General features: G+C 38.4%; 1 protein-coding gene across 6 annotated transcripts in view; it reads right to left on the minus strand.

The window, feature by feature from the left end:
• The window catches only part of ASNS (asparagine synthetase (glutamine-hydrolyzing)), a 183,159-nt gene that overhangs the window by 22,344 nt on the left and 146,184 nt on the right, over window positions 1–14,631 (minus strand). For 2 of the 6 annotated variants that reach the window (XM_084974128.1, XM_084974129.1), the window contains exon 1: window positions 2,492–2,558. The exons of 3 other annotated variants lie outside the window; for them this stretch is intronic. The gene's annotated coding sequence lies outside the window, so the exon portion shown is untranslated. Of the gene's footprint in view, window positions 1–1,212; window positions 1,304–2,491; window positions 2,559–14,631 lie in introns of those variants that run through there. One more of the 6 variants, XM_084974133.1, reaches the window with a different exon arrangement.

Here is a 14,631-nt window from a genome sequence, read left to right on the forward strand (position 1 = left end):
AGATTATCACACTAAGCAAATTAAGTCAGCAAGAGGACAAATGCCATATGATATCACTTATATGTGAAATCTAAAACATGGCACAAATGAATGTATTTCCAAAACAGACTCACAAACATGGAGAACAGACTTGTGATTGCCAAGCAGAGGAAGAGGGAGAGAGAATGGAATTTGGGGGTTAGTAGATGCAAACTATTACATTCAAAATGGATGCACAATAAGGTTCTACTATGCTAGGGATTTGGGATTGGCATATACACACTGTGGTATGTGTAAGGACTGGCCAACACAGACCTGCTATATAGCACAGGGAACTCTACCTAATATTCTGTGACAATCTGAATGGGAAAAGAATCTGAAAAAGAATAAACAAAAAAAAAATTTAAATAAAGTTCTACTGTGTAGCACAGAGAACTATATCCAATCTCGTGGGATAGACCATGATGGAAAGTAATATAAAAAATAATATATATACATATATGTATATATATATATGACTGAGTCACTTTGCTGTACAGAAGCTGACAATATTGTAAATCAACTATATTTTAATTTTTAAAAAATTTTAAATACTTTATTGCTAAAAAATGCTAGTCATCATCTGAGTCTTCAGCAAATTGTAATCTTTTTGCAATGGCAGCATCGAAGATCACTAACCACTTTAACAAATAATAATGAAAACATTTGAAGTTACCAAAATGTGACAGATACGAAATAAGCAAATGCTGTTGGAAAATGGCACTGATAGACTTGCACCACACAGGGTTGCCGCAAACATTCAATTTGTTAAAAACGAACAAAAAGCAGTATCTATAAAGCAAAGCACAGTAAAACTAAGTATGCCTATAATTTACTTTGAGATTTAGTGGGAAATTTCACTGAGATTTAAATGAGAGGACTACTGATGAGCCATCTACCCTCGACTCTATACCAATAAAAGATGTGCTGGGAAGGGAACACATGCTCTGAAAATCACCTGAGGTCATTAGTGAATCATTTACCTAAGTCTCCCTAATGCTGTTTAGTGAATCCCTTTAAGCATGCTATAAAAACACACTAAGCACTAAATTGGAGAAAAAAGAAAGGCAACAAATGTGAAGCATGCTTATTTATCGAGCAGGAAAAAGCAAATTACAGTTGCCACCTATTATTTTTATTGAAATCAGTCTTACAAAGTTCCTACTTGGCAACACTTTTTCCTACTGCTGTTACCTGTCCCAGATAATTTTCCATACTTCTTCATAAACGTCTAGAGCAGTGCTGTCCAAGAGAAATGTGAGCCACATATGTAATTTTAAATATACTAGTAGCCCCATTAAAAAAGAGAAAAAAGTGCAATTTTAATATATTTTATTATAACATGTAATCAGCATCAAAATTACTGACAAGATATTTTACAGTACTTTTCTCTATTAAATCAGCACATCTCCATTAGACTAACCAGCATTTCAAGTTCTCAATAACCACATGTGACTACCAGACACCCAATTGGACACTGTTGTTTCATCGCATTTAATTTCTTAAACCAATACCTAATGTAAAAGTAAAATGTTATGGTGAAGTTGAAAATCTCATCAACAAACTCCTGGACAGGTTCAAGACCTAAGTTACTTTTAATTAATCTTACAAAAATGCGACCCAAAAAAATAAATAAATAAGAGAGAGAGAGATGTCGGTACTTTAAAATTATTTGTCAAGCATCCCAGGCAATAAAGAGTGAAGAAATAATGTAGGTCACAGGCCGAAAAAGTAACTGTCCCTTCCTCCAAAAGAGTAACATTAATTTGAATCCAGCCCTGTAAAATAGATATCCACTTAAAAGAGGCACGTTTGGGGTTTTTTGCCTTTTCCCATACTGCGCCTCCTGTCGCCCTAAACACATGTCTTCTCATCGGGATTAGCTAAGCGAGTCACTTGTTGAGTCTTGCAATCTACAGACATGGGAGGATGGGTAGCTGGGTGAAAAACGGAAGCGGGAGGTGAGATAAGTACAGATCCCACGCAGGCTTGAAAGACTGCCCGGGAGACCCTTCCTCCTGGAAAAAGACGCAGCGACTGCCAGAGGACTCGCGACTGCACCCAGGCCACGTGCACCTCCAGGCCGCCCGCTGCAGGATCCCCGAACTGTGATATTTCCGCAAGCTTGACAATATAAGATATAGTGAAATTTACGCTGGCCAACTTAAGCTGCTGCTGCTGCCTTCTCTCCGGAGTGGCCAGGTCTCCGCTCTGCGAGTCACGCGACCCCTCCCTCCCGGCCCGCAAAAGAGATTTTCCCTCCCCAGCTGCTCCCAGGTGCGCAACAATCGGCCCCGCCCCCACCCACCCCAGCTTTGCCCCGCAAGAGCTGCAGCATCCGAGGTCGCCAGGATCTGCGTCTGCCCACCAGTCGGGAGAGCCAGGCTACAGCGCATCCTCCTCCCGGTCCCGAGTGGTGGGGGATGGGGGGCCACGGAGGGAGGGCAACGCAACTAGGGGAGGCCGGGCTTACCTGGGCTCCAATGGGGCAGGTGAGCGGGAGACGGCGGGGCTGGGGCCTGCGGGCTGGCGTGGAAGGTGCAGCCTCCTCGTACCTCTCACTTTATAGCTGCCTAGCTCCTGTAATGCGTGCGGGAAGTTTCATCATGTCTGCGAGAACCAACCAGAGCGCAGGGGCGTGGCCTGCAGGGCGTGAAGACGCCGGCCTGGAGCAGGACAGGATGTTGGAGCAAGCAGGGCGGAGGAAATGCTCGGTTTCCAGCTTCTTAAAGTGTTAGTGCACCTGCTAACGGATAGGCTCAGAGGTCTGGCCAGGTGCTACACTGATACCTGGGATTACCTCACCTGCTGTTCTGACAATTCATTAATCTTCTGCACTTGGTTTGCTCTTAGAGTGATCATCACCAATTGATTGCAGTACCCTCTCCTCAGCAGGTCTCCATGTCCTTAATTGCCAGGTCTCTAGAAGTACTTTATTTCCTACTTACTATGAAGAGAACATCTGATACATTGCTGTGGATGTGCATGTATTTGTCAAATTAATAAACAGTGGAGGCAGATGCGAATCTCTGGAAGGGGCTCCACTTTTTATTAAATGCATATTAGATTTCATTATGTTCTTCTGCCTTGGCCAGAGATAAATTTCTCCTTCCTCTGAACATACAACTCAGTGTATTTGTATTTTCTGATGTGGTTGTATTGGTGCTCAACCAGATGGTCACCTTGTTGACTGTGTCGATTTTTTCACCTTTTGAATCCTGCTATCTGGCTGAAGTGATGAGATTCTGGTGTCATTTTTATTATTTCCATTACTGGAGTTACAATAAAGTTTTAGCAATGCACTTAACCAAATAAGTCATATTTTCTGTGAGTTTTCATTCATTTCACTTTTAGGAAGAAATATCTCTTTGGGGTTGGGGAGCAAGTGAGGGGTGGGGCAAGCTTGGGAGCCATGAGGAGTTCCATCCCCATATCTCCTAGATTCTCTTCATCCATTTCCAGACCACAGGGTGTTGTTCTGATGTATCCTGATGGGAGGCGGGTAATGGGGATATGAACTTTCTGGGTGACTGAGGTTCTCCAAATTACCAGAGTGCTTTGAGGTCTGGAAGAGAGAGAGGTAGAGAGGTACAGCGAGGATGCTCCGATGTCCTCCCCCAAAGTGCCTCCTCCCTGCTCCCGGCCCCGCCCCTGTTTGTCTGGCATGTCTGGCAGACTGGACATTACTTCATTCCTGAAAGGGCTTGCTGCTGCCAGGAGGAGTCCACCTTAGACAAGGCTGGGAGGAAGGGGAGCAGACACAAAGAAGGCAGGATAATGGAAGGAAAGTATTCAAGCTGTATCTGTGAACCAGGCAGTAAGAAAGAAATGACTCAATAAAAACAAGCAAACGAATAAACCAAAACATTGACTGGCTCTCTATTTCACAGGGTGGGAGAAGGAACCTCAAGCCTGGCTATTTGAAGGTTGCCTAGTAGGCTGGTATGTAAGAGATGATGCTTCTATATTTGTTTGCATTTTTTTTAGGGATATAATCACTACTTGTTATTACCATCCTCTTTTGCATTTTATTTCACCCTCACCCTTTATTTGTAAACTCTAACTTCTCAGAGATCAACTCAAATACTACCTGAGAGACTTCTTACTTGTTGAGTTACTGAATGGTGAGTTGGAGCAGAGTAAGTGAGAAGTAGAATGTTCACAGCTCGTTAAAATAGATATGATGATGCTTTCTTTGTGGTCTTCAGGAAAATGAATCCTTCCTTCTTGTGGCTCCCACTTCACTTACAGCTGAAGTTCCAGCCTTACAATATTGGTAACTGAGTTCACAGATGAGTCTCTTACCTAGCTGTGAGTTCCTAACAGTCCCATCAAAATGTGTTAACAACCCTTACTTTTACACTGCAAGTAAGATTTCCCCCCATTTAAAGATAATTGAGAATCAGAGACAGGACAGGACTTACAATTACACAGTTATGTATCCAGGATTTGAACCCAAAGGGACCTGAACCCAGACTCCAGTCTCCACCACCTCACATGGCCTCTTGCTTAGAAGACTGATCTATATAACAGGATTGTCCTTTTTAGTTCAGGGCACAACTGAGATCCAGGTTGTCCTGTATTAAGATATAGCATATTCCTAAGTATAATCTTTTTTCCCAGACTTCACTTGTATTTTTTTTTATTGGAAGCTAGAAATGAACCAGAGGCACTTTTTAATTGTTTTAATTGAGCTGTTAAAAATGTAAAGTTCAGGAGTTCCCATGGCTCAGTGGTAACGAATCTGACTAGCATCCATGACGATGTGAGTTTGATCCCCGGCCCTGCTCAGTGGGTTAAGGATCCGGTGTTGTGATGAGCTGTGGTGTAGGTCACAAAGAAGTCTCAGATTCTGTGTGGCTGTGGCTGTGGCTGGCAGCTGCAGCTTCAGTTAGACCCCTAGCCCAAGAACTTCCACATGCCATGGGTGCAGCCCTAAAAAGCAAAAATAAATAAATAAATAAATAAATAAATAAATAAATGTTCATCCTGTTCCTCTTTTGAAAAGACCCTGGTGTCAGTATCCCCTTCTTCCCCCATCCCCACTTACCCACCCCCCTCTGTTGCTCATACTTTACCAAAGCTTGTTATGTAAAATTAACATGCCCTATCTGCAGGGTCCACAGTCAGAGAATAGCTCTAGCTGAAAATATTAGTTAAAACAAGAGTTTCACATGAAAATAATCTAATCGGTATATAGTTATAAATAAGAATATCTTTTTTAATGTCAAACATGGAGCACTCTCACATGACAATAGTTGTACATTAGTCTCCCACTGATTGAGAAGCATAAGTTATAAGCCACTTAAAATTTAGTAAAGATTTTGAAACTTGTTTTGTTTTCTTCAGCATAAGAGCATCCACATATAGCTTGAAATACAATTCTTCACATATGTTCACAATGCCTTTGATAGGCAAGATGGGTTAGGGCCACTCAATTATGAAGTGATAGTGTAAGTAGAATGGAAATGACAGTGGAGGTGATAAGGACCACAAGAGGTTTCTAAGGGATTGGAATGATCAAATCAATTTTTTTAAGAACTAACCTCAACAACTGTGGGAACCAACTGCAGTGAGGAGGCCTGGGAAGAAGGTCAATTAGAAAGCAGAATAGAATGCAAGCAGCTCTGGGATGCAGAGAGGAAGAGCCATAGAGACAGTGGGTATGAGGGTGAGGTAGAGGGAAAACCCAGAACAGTCTAAACTTGAGGAAGAGATTGAAAGAGAAACCATGAGGGGGAGGTATTAGAACAGGGACGTCTGCAGGCTGGGAAGCGGTTGGAATGAGGGGCAATATTGTGTTTAGTTTAGTACCTATTAAGATAGCAATGCCTAGCTAATCCATGAGGCAGTTGGATGGATGTATAAAACTAAGACTAAAACTAAAGAGATCTGAGTTAGAGTTTTAGACAACAGTAAATCATAGTGGTTACATTAACAGTTTTGGAGTCAGATAGACAATGCATTCAATCAAAGCTCTGCTCTTTCCTAACTTTATGGGACTGGGCAAGATGTAGAGCCTTACTGAACATAACTCCTCCATTTGAAAATGAGGATAGTAATACTCAGAGGAGTTTTTGGTGTACATGCAATAAAACAAGGCATATAGAGAAGTTAGCAAAGTGCCTGGCACATAATAGTAAATGTTAGATGCCATTATTATTACATAGTTTATTGAACCATGACTAGAGGTCATGAAACCAAAGGATTGGAACTGATAACCCTAGGAGTACATGAGAGAGAATTATCAAAGACGCCTTGGAGACACCAACTCTGGACAGGCAGGTAGAGCAGGATCATGGCCTGGAAGCCCATGGAAGAGTTTCAACAAGTTAGGGGGATGGATCAGAATCATCATACTAAGGGACAGAAACTTAACCATTAAATCTCTTAATGAGGATGTCCTTGTTGACTGGAACAAATAGTACTTTGAAGAAAGAAAGGGTAGAAGTAGTACATGGAGACAGCATTTAGGCTTCCTAGAAATCTGAAGGCTTAAGTACTATATATATATAGTATTACTATGTGTGTGTGTGTGTGTGTGTGTGTGTGTGTGATTTGAAGAAAAAATACACTCTAGCTTAAAACCAAGAAGGGGCTAATTAGTAGTATTGACATAGCTGAAGTGATTCTCTCCAGGAACTTTCTCCTCAGTATGTGATCATAGTATTATTTCTCCTATCTTAAAAACAACAAATTAATAACTCTGTAACTCTGCTTCTTCCTCTGTCTACTACTCCATCTCTCTTTAAACTTTATAGCAAAACTCTTTGAATGGTTAATAGAAGCTCCCCATTTCCAATTTTCTTCTACATTCACTCCAAAAGAACTTCTCTCCCACATTCCACCAAAATTTCTAATGTCAGAGTTACCAGTAACCCTCATATTATAAAACTCAATGGTAATTGCTCAGTCCTCGCCTTAGCTGATCTCTTAACACCATTTGATAATTAATCACACTCTGCCCTTTAAATACTTGGCTTTCAGGTTTTATATTCTCTTAATTTTCCTCTTTTATTACTAGCTACTCTGTTTCCTTTGTTGGTTCCATATCATTATCTTGATCTCTTAATATTGGAGAGCCCTACAGTTCACTCCTTTGTGATTATAATTATGATGATGATTATTTTAACCTATATTTATTATTCACTCAGAAATCTAATCTGGCATTATGACCGTACACAACTTTACATGTTTATGACTTCCGAATTTATATCACAAGCCTAGATCTTTCCAGAAATTCCAGAATACTATATCCACTTTCATTTCAGCATTTCCATTTGAAATTCTTTTAAAAACTATAAATTTTTGAAACATATACTAACTAAATTAATGCTTTCAAGTTGGAGTCCTTCCTAAAATAAAAATTAAACTATTCACATGAGAGTAGTTGTAATTGGGTGTCTAGTGATAGCAAAATTTATAATGAAACAACCTACTTTAGTCACACTTTAAGTTTAAATTTCACTCATCATTATATTCACTTGAAAATCATTTTTATATATGTTTCAATTACATTATTTTCATCTGGAGATAAGTAGGCAACAGCACCCACATTCACCAATCCTTGCTATCTAATTCCCAAACCATCCAGGACCCATGCTCCACAAATTGAAAAACATAACTGTATTACCAGTTAATTTATATGCATATCCAAATGTGTATGCCTTCAAGGTAGAGCCCACTATTTAAATTTTATATAGGTTGACATTTAGCCTAGATGACTGGTCCTGTTTCTCTTCATTTAAGCACACTACTTACAGGGATTCTCTTTTCAATCATTACAATTCAGAATGAAGAAAACAAATATCCTCATGTTAGCCCTCTAGCCCTCAGTCTTCTCTCTTCCTAAAGGTACCACATGCATCTGTTCACATCCTAAACACAGTTCAAAGGTTAAATAGAAGACAATAAAATTTGAGAATTCCAAATACATCATTAAATGGCCATGATGTTTTGCTTTGTGATATTTTGACTAGATATTAAAACTCATTTTTCTCTTTGTGTAAAACAATAAAAGAACAATTAACATGGTCCTAAAAGACACTTAGAAAAATTAAAATGGCAGTAAGATGTAGGATGGAACTGTAGTGAAAAGAGACTAAAAGAAAGGAGACTAATTGGGAGGTAACAGATGATGGAAGCAGTAGTAGGGATGTCCAGACATTTCCAAGGTAAATTCTCTAGGACTTGGAGCAAAGAGGATAAGGAGAATGAAGGAGCAAAAGGGTTCTAGGATGACTCTAAAATCTCTATCTTTGTGTGAAGGATGATATATAAACCAAATGTGAAATAAAAGAAGAGGATATTTGAGAGAATGTAGGTTCAGTTTTGTCCATATTAAATTCAAAGCTTCTGGGAGGCATCTAGTTGATGACTTAATAGAAGTTGAACATAAGGATCAAGCTCATCAATGTATCAATAGCATGCATTAAAACCATCTACCAAGATTTTTATTCACCAACAATGAACAGGGACAAAGGGCACCTCTATTTAAAATGATCTTATCTCAAGTTCCCCAAAGCTTCAAGCCCTGGCCTCAGGTTCAAGGCACAAACTGGGTTGGTAATATATTGAGTAACACATGATAAAACAATAGTTTGCTGCCATATCTAGGACAAAATCCCAAATCTTTCAAGCTGTGATTTGAACAAGGAATGCAACTTTTTTGAGCAAAACAAAAAATTTCTTTTTTGAGGAATACTATTCGGAGCCTTTCAAGGTTGTTATAAAAATTGAGATTCTTAAAATAAAGAGAAATAAAAACATTACCCAACACATAACTGCTCAATAAATGGTACATTTTGAAAGTCATACGAGTATTTGGAGAATGGAATTAATCAACCTGAAAGGGTAAAAGACTTGGGGATTAAAGACCAGGCCTTGGAAATGCCAACATTTTAGGAGTAAGAAGAGAATGATCAAGAAAATGCACTATCAAATATCAGCAAGAGGCCAGAGAAGATGTCCCACAAACTAGGAGCAATAGAGAAAATTACTTCAATAGTCATGGGATAGGCCAATAGCTTCAATATCAGAAGTAAGGAATACTGAAATTAGAATTGTATCATTGAAAATGAGGAATTCATTGGGGACTCAAGAATAATTTTGATAGAATTGTGAATCTAGTGAGCCTCTTGCCTATATCCTTAGGAATGGCACCTGAGGTTGATGTCTAAAGAGCTTGTGACCAGACATTTGTTTTATTTTATTTTTTATGATTTTTATTCTTTCCATTATAGTTGATTTACAGTATTCCATCAATTTCTACTGTAAGCAAAGAACATACATTCTTTTTCTCACATTATCCTCCATCATGCTCCATCACAAGTGACTAGATATAGCTCTCTGTGCTATACAGCAGGATCTCATTGCTTATCCACTCCAAATGCAATAGTTTGCATCTATTAACCCCAGACTCCCAGTCCATCCCACTCCCTCCCCCTCTGCCTTGGCAACCACAAGTCTATTCTCCAAGTCCATGAGTTTCTTTTCTGTAAAAGGTTCATTTGTGCCATATATTAGATTTCAGCTATGTGATATCATATGGTATTTGACTTTCTCTTTCTGACTTTTTCACTTAGTGTGAGAGCCTCTAGTTCCATCCTTGTTGCTGTAAATGGCATTATTTTGTTATTTTTGAGGCTGAGTAGTAGGTATAATGGATATATATACCTAATCTTCTTAATCCATTCATCTGCTAATGGGCATTTAGGTTGTTTCCTTGTCTTGACTATTGTGAATAGTGCTGCAATGAACATACTGGTACCAGTATATTTTTCAAGGAAAATTTTATCCTGATATATGCACAAGAATGGGATTGCTAGGTCATATGGTAGTTCTATATTTAGTTTTCTGAGGTACCTCCATACTCTTTTCCACAGTGATTGTACCAATTTACATTTCCACCAGCAGTGTAGGAGGGTACCCTTTTCTCCACGCCCTCTCCAGCATTTGTTATTTGTGGACTTGTTAATCGTGGCCATTCTGACAGGTTTGAGGTGGTACCTCATAGTAGCTTTGATTTGCATTCTCTAATAGTTATGTTGAGCATTTTTTCATTTGCCTATTGGCCATCTGTATATCTTCTTTGGAGAAATGTCTATTCAGATCTTTTGCTCATTTTTCAATTGGGTTGTTGTTTTGTTTTTGTTTTTGTTTTGCCATTGAGTTGTATAAGTTGTTTCCGTATTCAGGTGATTAAGCCCTTGTCAGTTGCATCATTTGAAACTATTTTCTCCATTCTGTAGGTTGCCTTTTAAAAAAAAAAAATATTTTCTTTTGCTGTGCAAAAGCTTGTCAGTTTGATTAGGTCCCATTGGTTTATTTTTACTTTTATTTCTGTTGCCTTGGGAGACCAACCTAAGAAAATATTTGTAAGGTTGATGTCAGAGAATGTTTTGCCTATGTTCTCCTCTAGGATTTTGATGGTGTCTTGTCTTATATTTAAGTCATTACGACATTTTGAGTTTATTTTTATGCATGGTGTGAGGGTGTGTTCCAGTTTCATTGATTTATGTGCAGCTGTCCAGTTTTACCAGCACCACTTGCTGATGGTCATGTGCCACATTAACAAGGGAAAAGTCAAAAACTGCATGATCAATAGATGCATAAAAAGCATTTGATAAAGTCCAACATACATTTATGATAAAAACTATAACCAAAGTGCATATAGAAGGAACATACCTTAACATAATAAAACTATTTATGAAAAACCCACAGAAAATATAATACACAATGGAAAAAAGCTAAAATCTAGAACAAGACAAGAATGCCCACTCTTACCACTTTTATTCAACATAGTATTGGAAGTCCTAGCCACAGCAATCAGACAAAAAGAAATAAAAGGTATCCAAATTGGAAGAGAAGAGGTAAAATTGTAATTATATACAGATGAAATGAGACTATGTACAGAAAACACTAAGGACTCCACACAAAAACTACTCTAATTGATCAACAAATTCAGCAAAGTAGAAGGATACAAGATTAATATTCAGAAATCAGTTGCATTTCTTTTTTTTTTTTTTTTTTTTTTTTTGGTCTTTGCCATTTCTTGGGCCGCTCCCAGGGCATATGGAGGTTCCCAGGCTAGGGGTGGAATCGGAGCTGTAGCTGCCAGCCTATGCCAGAGCCACAGCAATGCGGGATCCGAGCCGCATCTGAGACCTACACCACAGCTCACGGCAACACTGGATCGTTAACCCACTGAGCAAGGGCAGGGACCGAACCCGCAACCTCATGGTTCCTAGTCGGATGCGTTAACCACTGCGCCACGACGGGAACTCCTCAGTTGCATTTCTGTATACTAACAATGAAATATTAGAGAATGAATATAAAAATATAATATCTTTTAAAATCACACCCCCCAAAAATTAAATACCTAGGAATAAACCTGACCTAGGAGGTGAAAGATTTATATGCTGAGAACTATAAAACATTAATCAAGGAAATTAAAGAAGATATAAAGAAATGGAAAGATATACCATGCTCCTGTGTTAGAAGAATTAGAATCATAAAAATGGCCATACTACCCAAAGCAATCTACAAATTCAATGCAATCCCTATCAAATTACCCATGACATTTTTCACAGACAATCCAAAAATTTATATGGAATCATTATAGATCCAGAATTTCCAAAGCGATACTGAGGAACAAAAACCAAGCAGGAGGCATAACTCTCCCAGACTTCAGGCAATATTACAGAACTACAGTAATCAAGACAGTGTGTGGTACTGGTAGCAAAACAGACATACAGACCAATGGAAGAGAACAGAGAACCCAAAAATAAACCCAGATACCTATGGTCAATTAATCTTTGACAAAGAAGGCAAGAATACAAAATGGGGAAAAGACAATCCTTTCTGGCATTTGTTTTATTTTCTGACTGTTTGATGTCTTCTCTAAGGACCACCATACTTTATCTCTGAAATGTTGCTTTTGTCTTGGATGGGCCTTTCATACAAGTTGGGGGTCAGAGCACCTAAAGGGGCAGAGAACTTAACTTTATCAAGCTCATAGAAAAGACTGGAATACACTATTTTATACCTTCTTGTACACATGACAGAATATGGCTTAAGGATAGCTTTCATTAAAACCTAGCTCAAGATTTTTCAGCAACTGTAATTCTCTATCAAGAATTAACAATTCATTAGGGTAGTCTTCAGCTTTTGCCTGCTGTGTACTCCCTCCATTTTCTGTGGTGCAGTTTCATCAAGCAACAAAGTCTGATTACAAATCCTGAGCATGAGTTGCACTTTACACAATAGTTTGGTGTAGTTTTTTGGGGATGTGATACAACAAAGACCTTGGGAATGGCCAAGGTGAAGTACAGAGAGCAGAAACATGTGAGTTCAGGGTAGGATTCCTCAGTGCCTTACTGTAAGCTCTTTACTCAGTCCCCTCTTCATGCAGCTTTGGCAGTACCATGGGTAAACTCTGTCCACGAATTGTTTTCTGTTCAAAAAAACTTTGTTCTGGGGGGAGGATTATAAACTGAATCCGAATGTCTAGCTACTCTTCCCGCTTTTTATGTCTTTCCTATGTGATCCCTTCAAAATGGATGTCTTGTTTATTTGTGCTTTACCTGGCTCAATTTTCTCAGTCCAAGAAGGACTGAGACTAAGAAGGCTGTCCCACCCTTGCCAGTTCCATGTAAAATCATCATTGTCTTTGGGCTCTAGCAGCAATTCTCAAAATAGTCTTCAAAGAGATTCTTTCAGTAGGTCCATGAGATCAAAACTATTTTCTTAATAACACTAAGAGGTCATCTGACTCTTTCACTCATGAATATACAGAATATGAAACATTTATTGATATAGTTTCAGACTCCACATTGCAACTAACATTTAAGAAACTACCACTGGTCAGGTTTAGCGTAGTAACAAAGAAGAATATCTACAATTATCTCAAAGTCTGCTAAAATACTCTTCCCTTTTCCAACTACACATCTACATGAGGCTGTACTTATTCCAAACACCTTATCACAACAGAATGGAAAGAGAAGCAGGTATGAGAATCCAACCCAGATATGAAAATCTAACCCAATCTTCTAACCCAGATATGAGAGAGATTTGCAAAATACATAAACAGTGTCACTCTTTTCACTAATTTTTTGGAGGGGAAAATAAAATTATTTCTTATACAAATTATTATTTTGTTAATATATATAAGTTTTATGTTATTTTTAATGGGTTAAGGAATAAATATTTAAAATTTTCTCAGTTCTAATTTCTTATACTATAAATATTGATAGATACCTACATAAACAAATGCTCTCTGGGCTCCTCAATAATTTTCTAAATGTAGAGGAGACCTAAGATTTTTTTTAAAATGATTTAAAAATCATTGATCTATAGAATTTTTTCTTTTTAAATAGAGCTATAATGTCCAGAATAGAGAAACAGAAACAATATTAATGGTTGCCTGTAACTGATGGTGATGGGGGAGGAAGGTAGAAGAAGTGGTGGTTAGGAGGTAGTGCCTAAAGGGCATGGCATTTCTTTCTGAGGTAATGAAAACGCTCTAAAATTGGCTGTGATGATGGTTGTACAACTCTATGAATATTCTAAATACCATTGAATTGTGTATCTAAATTTGTGTATTTTATGGCATATGGATTATATTCCAATAATCCTGTTACCAAAAAAAAAATATATGTAACACTAGGTATGATGTAAAATACAGCTTTTCTTTCATGACTCCTGCAATCATGATAGTCTCTCCTTCCTCCCCTCTCAAAAGTCTAAAAACATGTGGCATCTTTGCCTTATAGGGCAGAGAGAACACACTCTGCAGCATCCCCATCAGACTGAGTGAAGACCTCAAGGCAATCTCTAAGGTCTTACGGAGACTCAGGACAAATTACATTAGGATTCAAGTATCTACTAACAAACCACCCAGCCAATGCCTCTGTGAAAGGACCTTCCCTCTCTGCTTCTAATCACACCTCCTATGTCAAGTATCTCTGCATAGTCACCATCATAGCCCTAGAAGGATTCATAACTATATAGTTACATGTGTGTGGATTACCATCTACAAAGGGGGAAATTTGATCATGAAGAAAAGCAGCTTTCAAAATAAACAGAACTTCTTGCCATACATCCTAAAGATAAGATCTCTAGGTTTCCTCAGTCTACTGCTCTCCGGAACAAACATCTGTGACTCCTTCATAGTGTGTTTATGTTTTACTCCCCTGGACAAATACTGTGATGGTTTTTAAATCTTAAATGTCTTATTGGATAAATAGCATAACTTCTTTTAATTGTAGGTAGTTCCTTTTAACTATCCCTCTTCAAGTTCATCAACTTGGGACCATAAGCTCTGCCTTCCACCAATCTCCTCTGTTCCCCAACCCTGTATATCTCAAAATCCAGTTGTGTCACAAGGACCAGAATGTCCACTGACAGTTGTATATGTTATGACAGACCAGAGACTTAAGCTAGAAAGGAAAGGACATGAAATATAATCAGGTGAGTTGATAGGAAGAATACAGAAGGGTGGGAGCTAATGCAGTCTCAATTAAGTGGCTGAATTGAGGTTGCACGTGAGCAGGTGCTTGTCACATTATAATCATCATAGATTTGTAGAGATTTATATGAATTTGTATAGGTTTA

Source organism: Sus scrofa, chromosome 9, assembly GCF_054392235.1.
Source record: "Sus scrofa isolate SSC_HxYL_T2T_F1_AM1 chromosome 9, Sscrofa_HxYL_maternal_Yorkshire_Landrace_v2.0, whole genome shotgun sequence".
NCBI lineage: Eukaryota > Metazoa > Chordata > Mammalia > Artiodactyla > Suidae > Sus > Sus scrofa.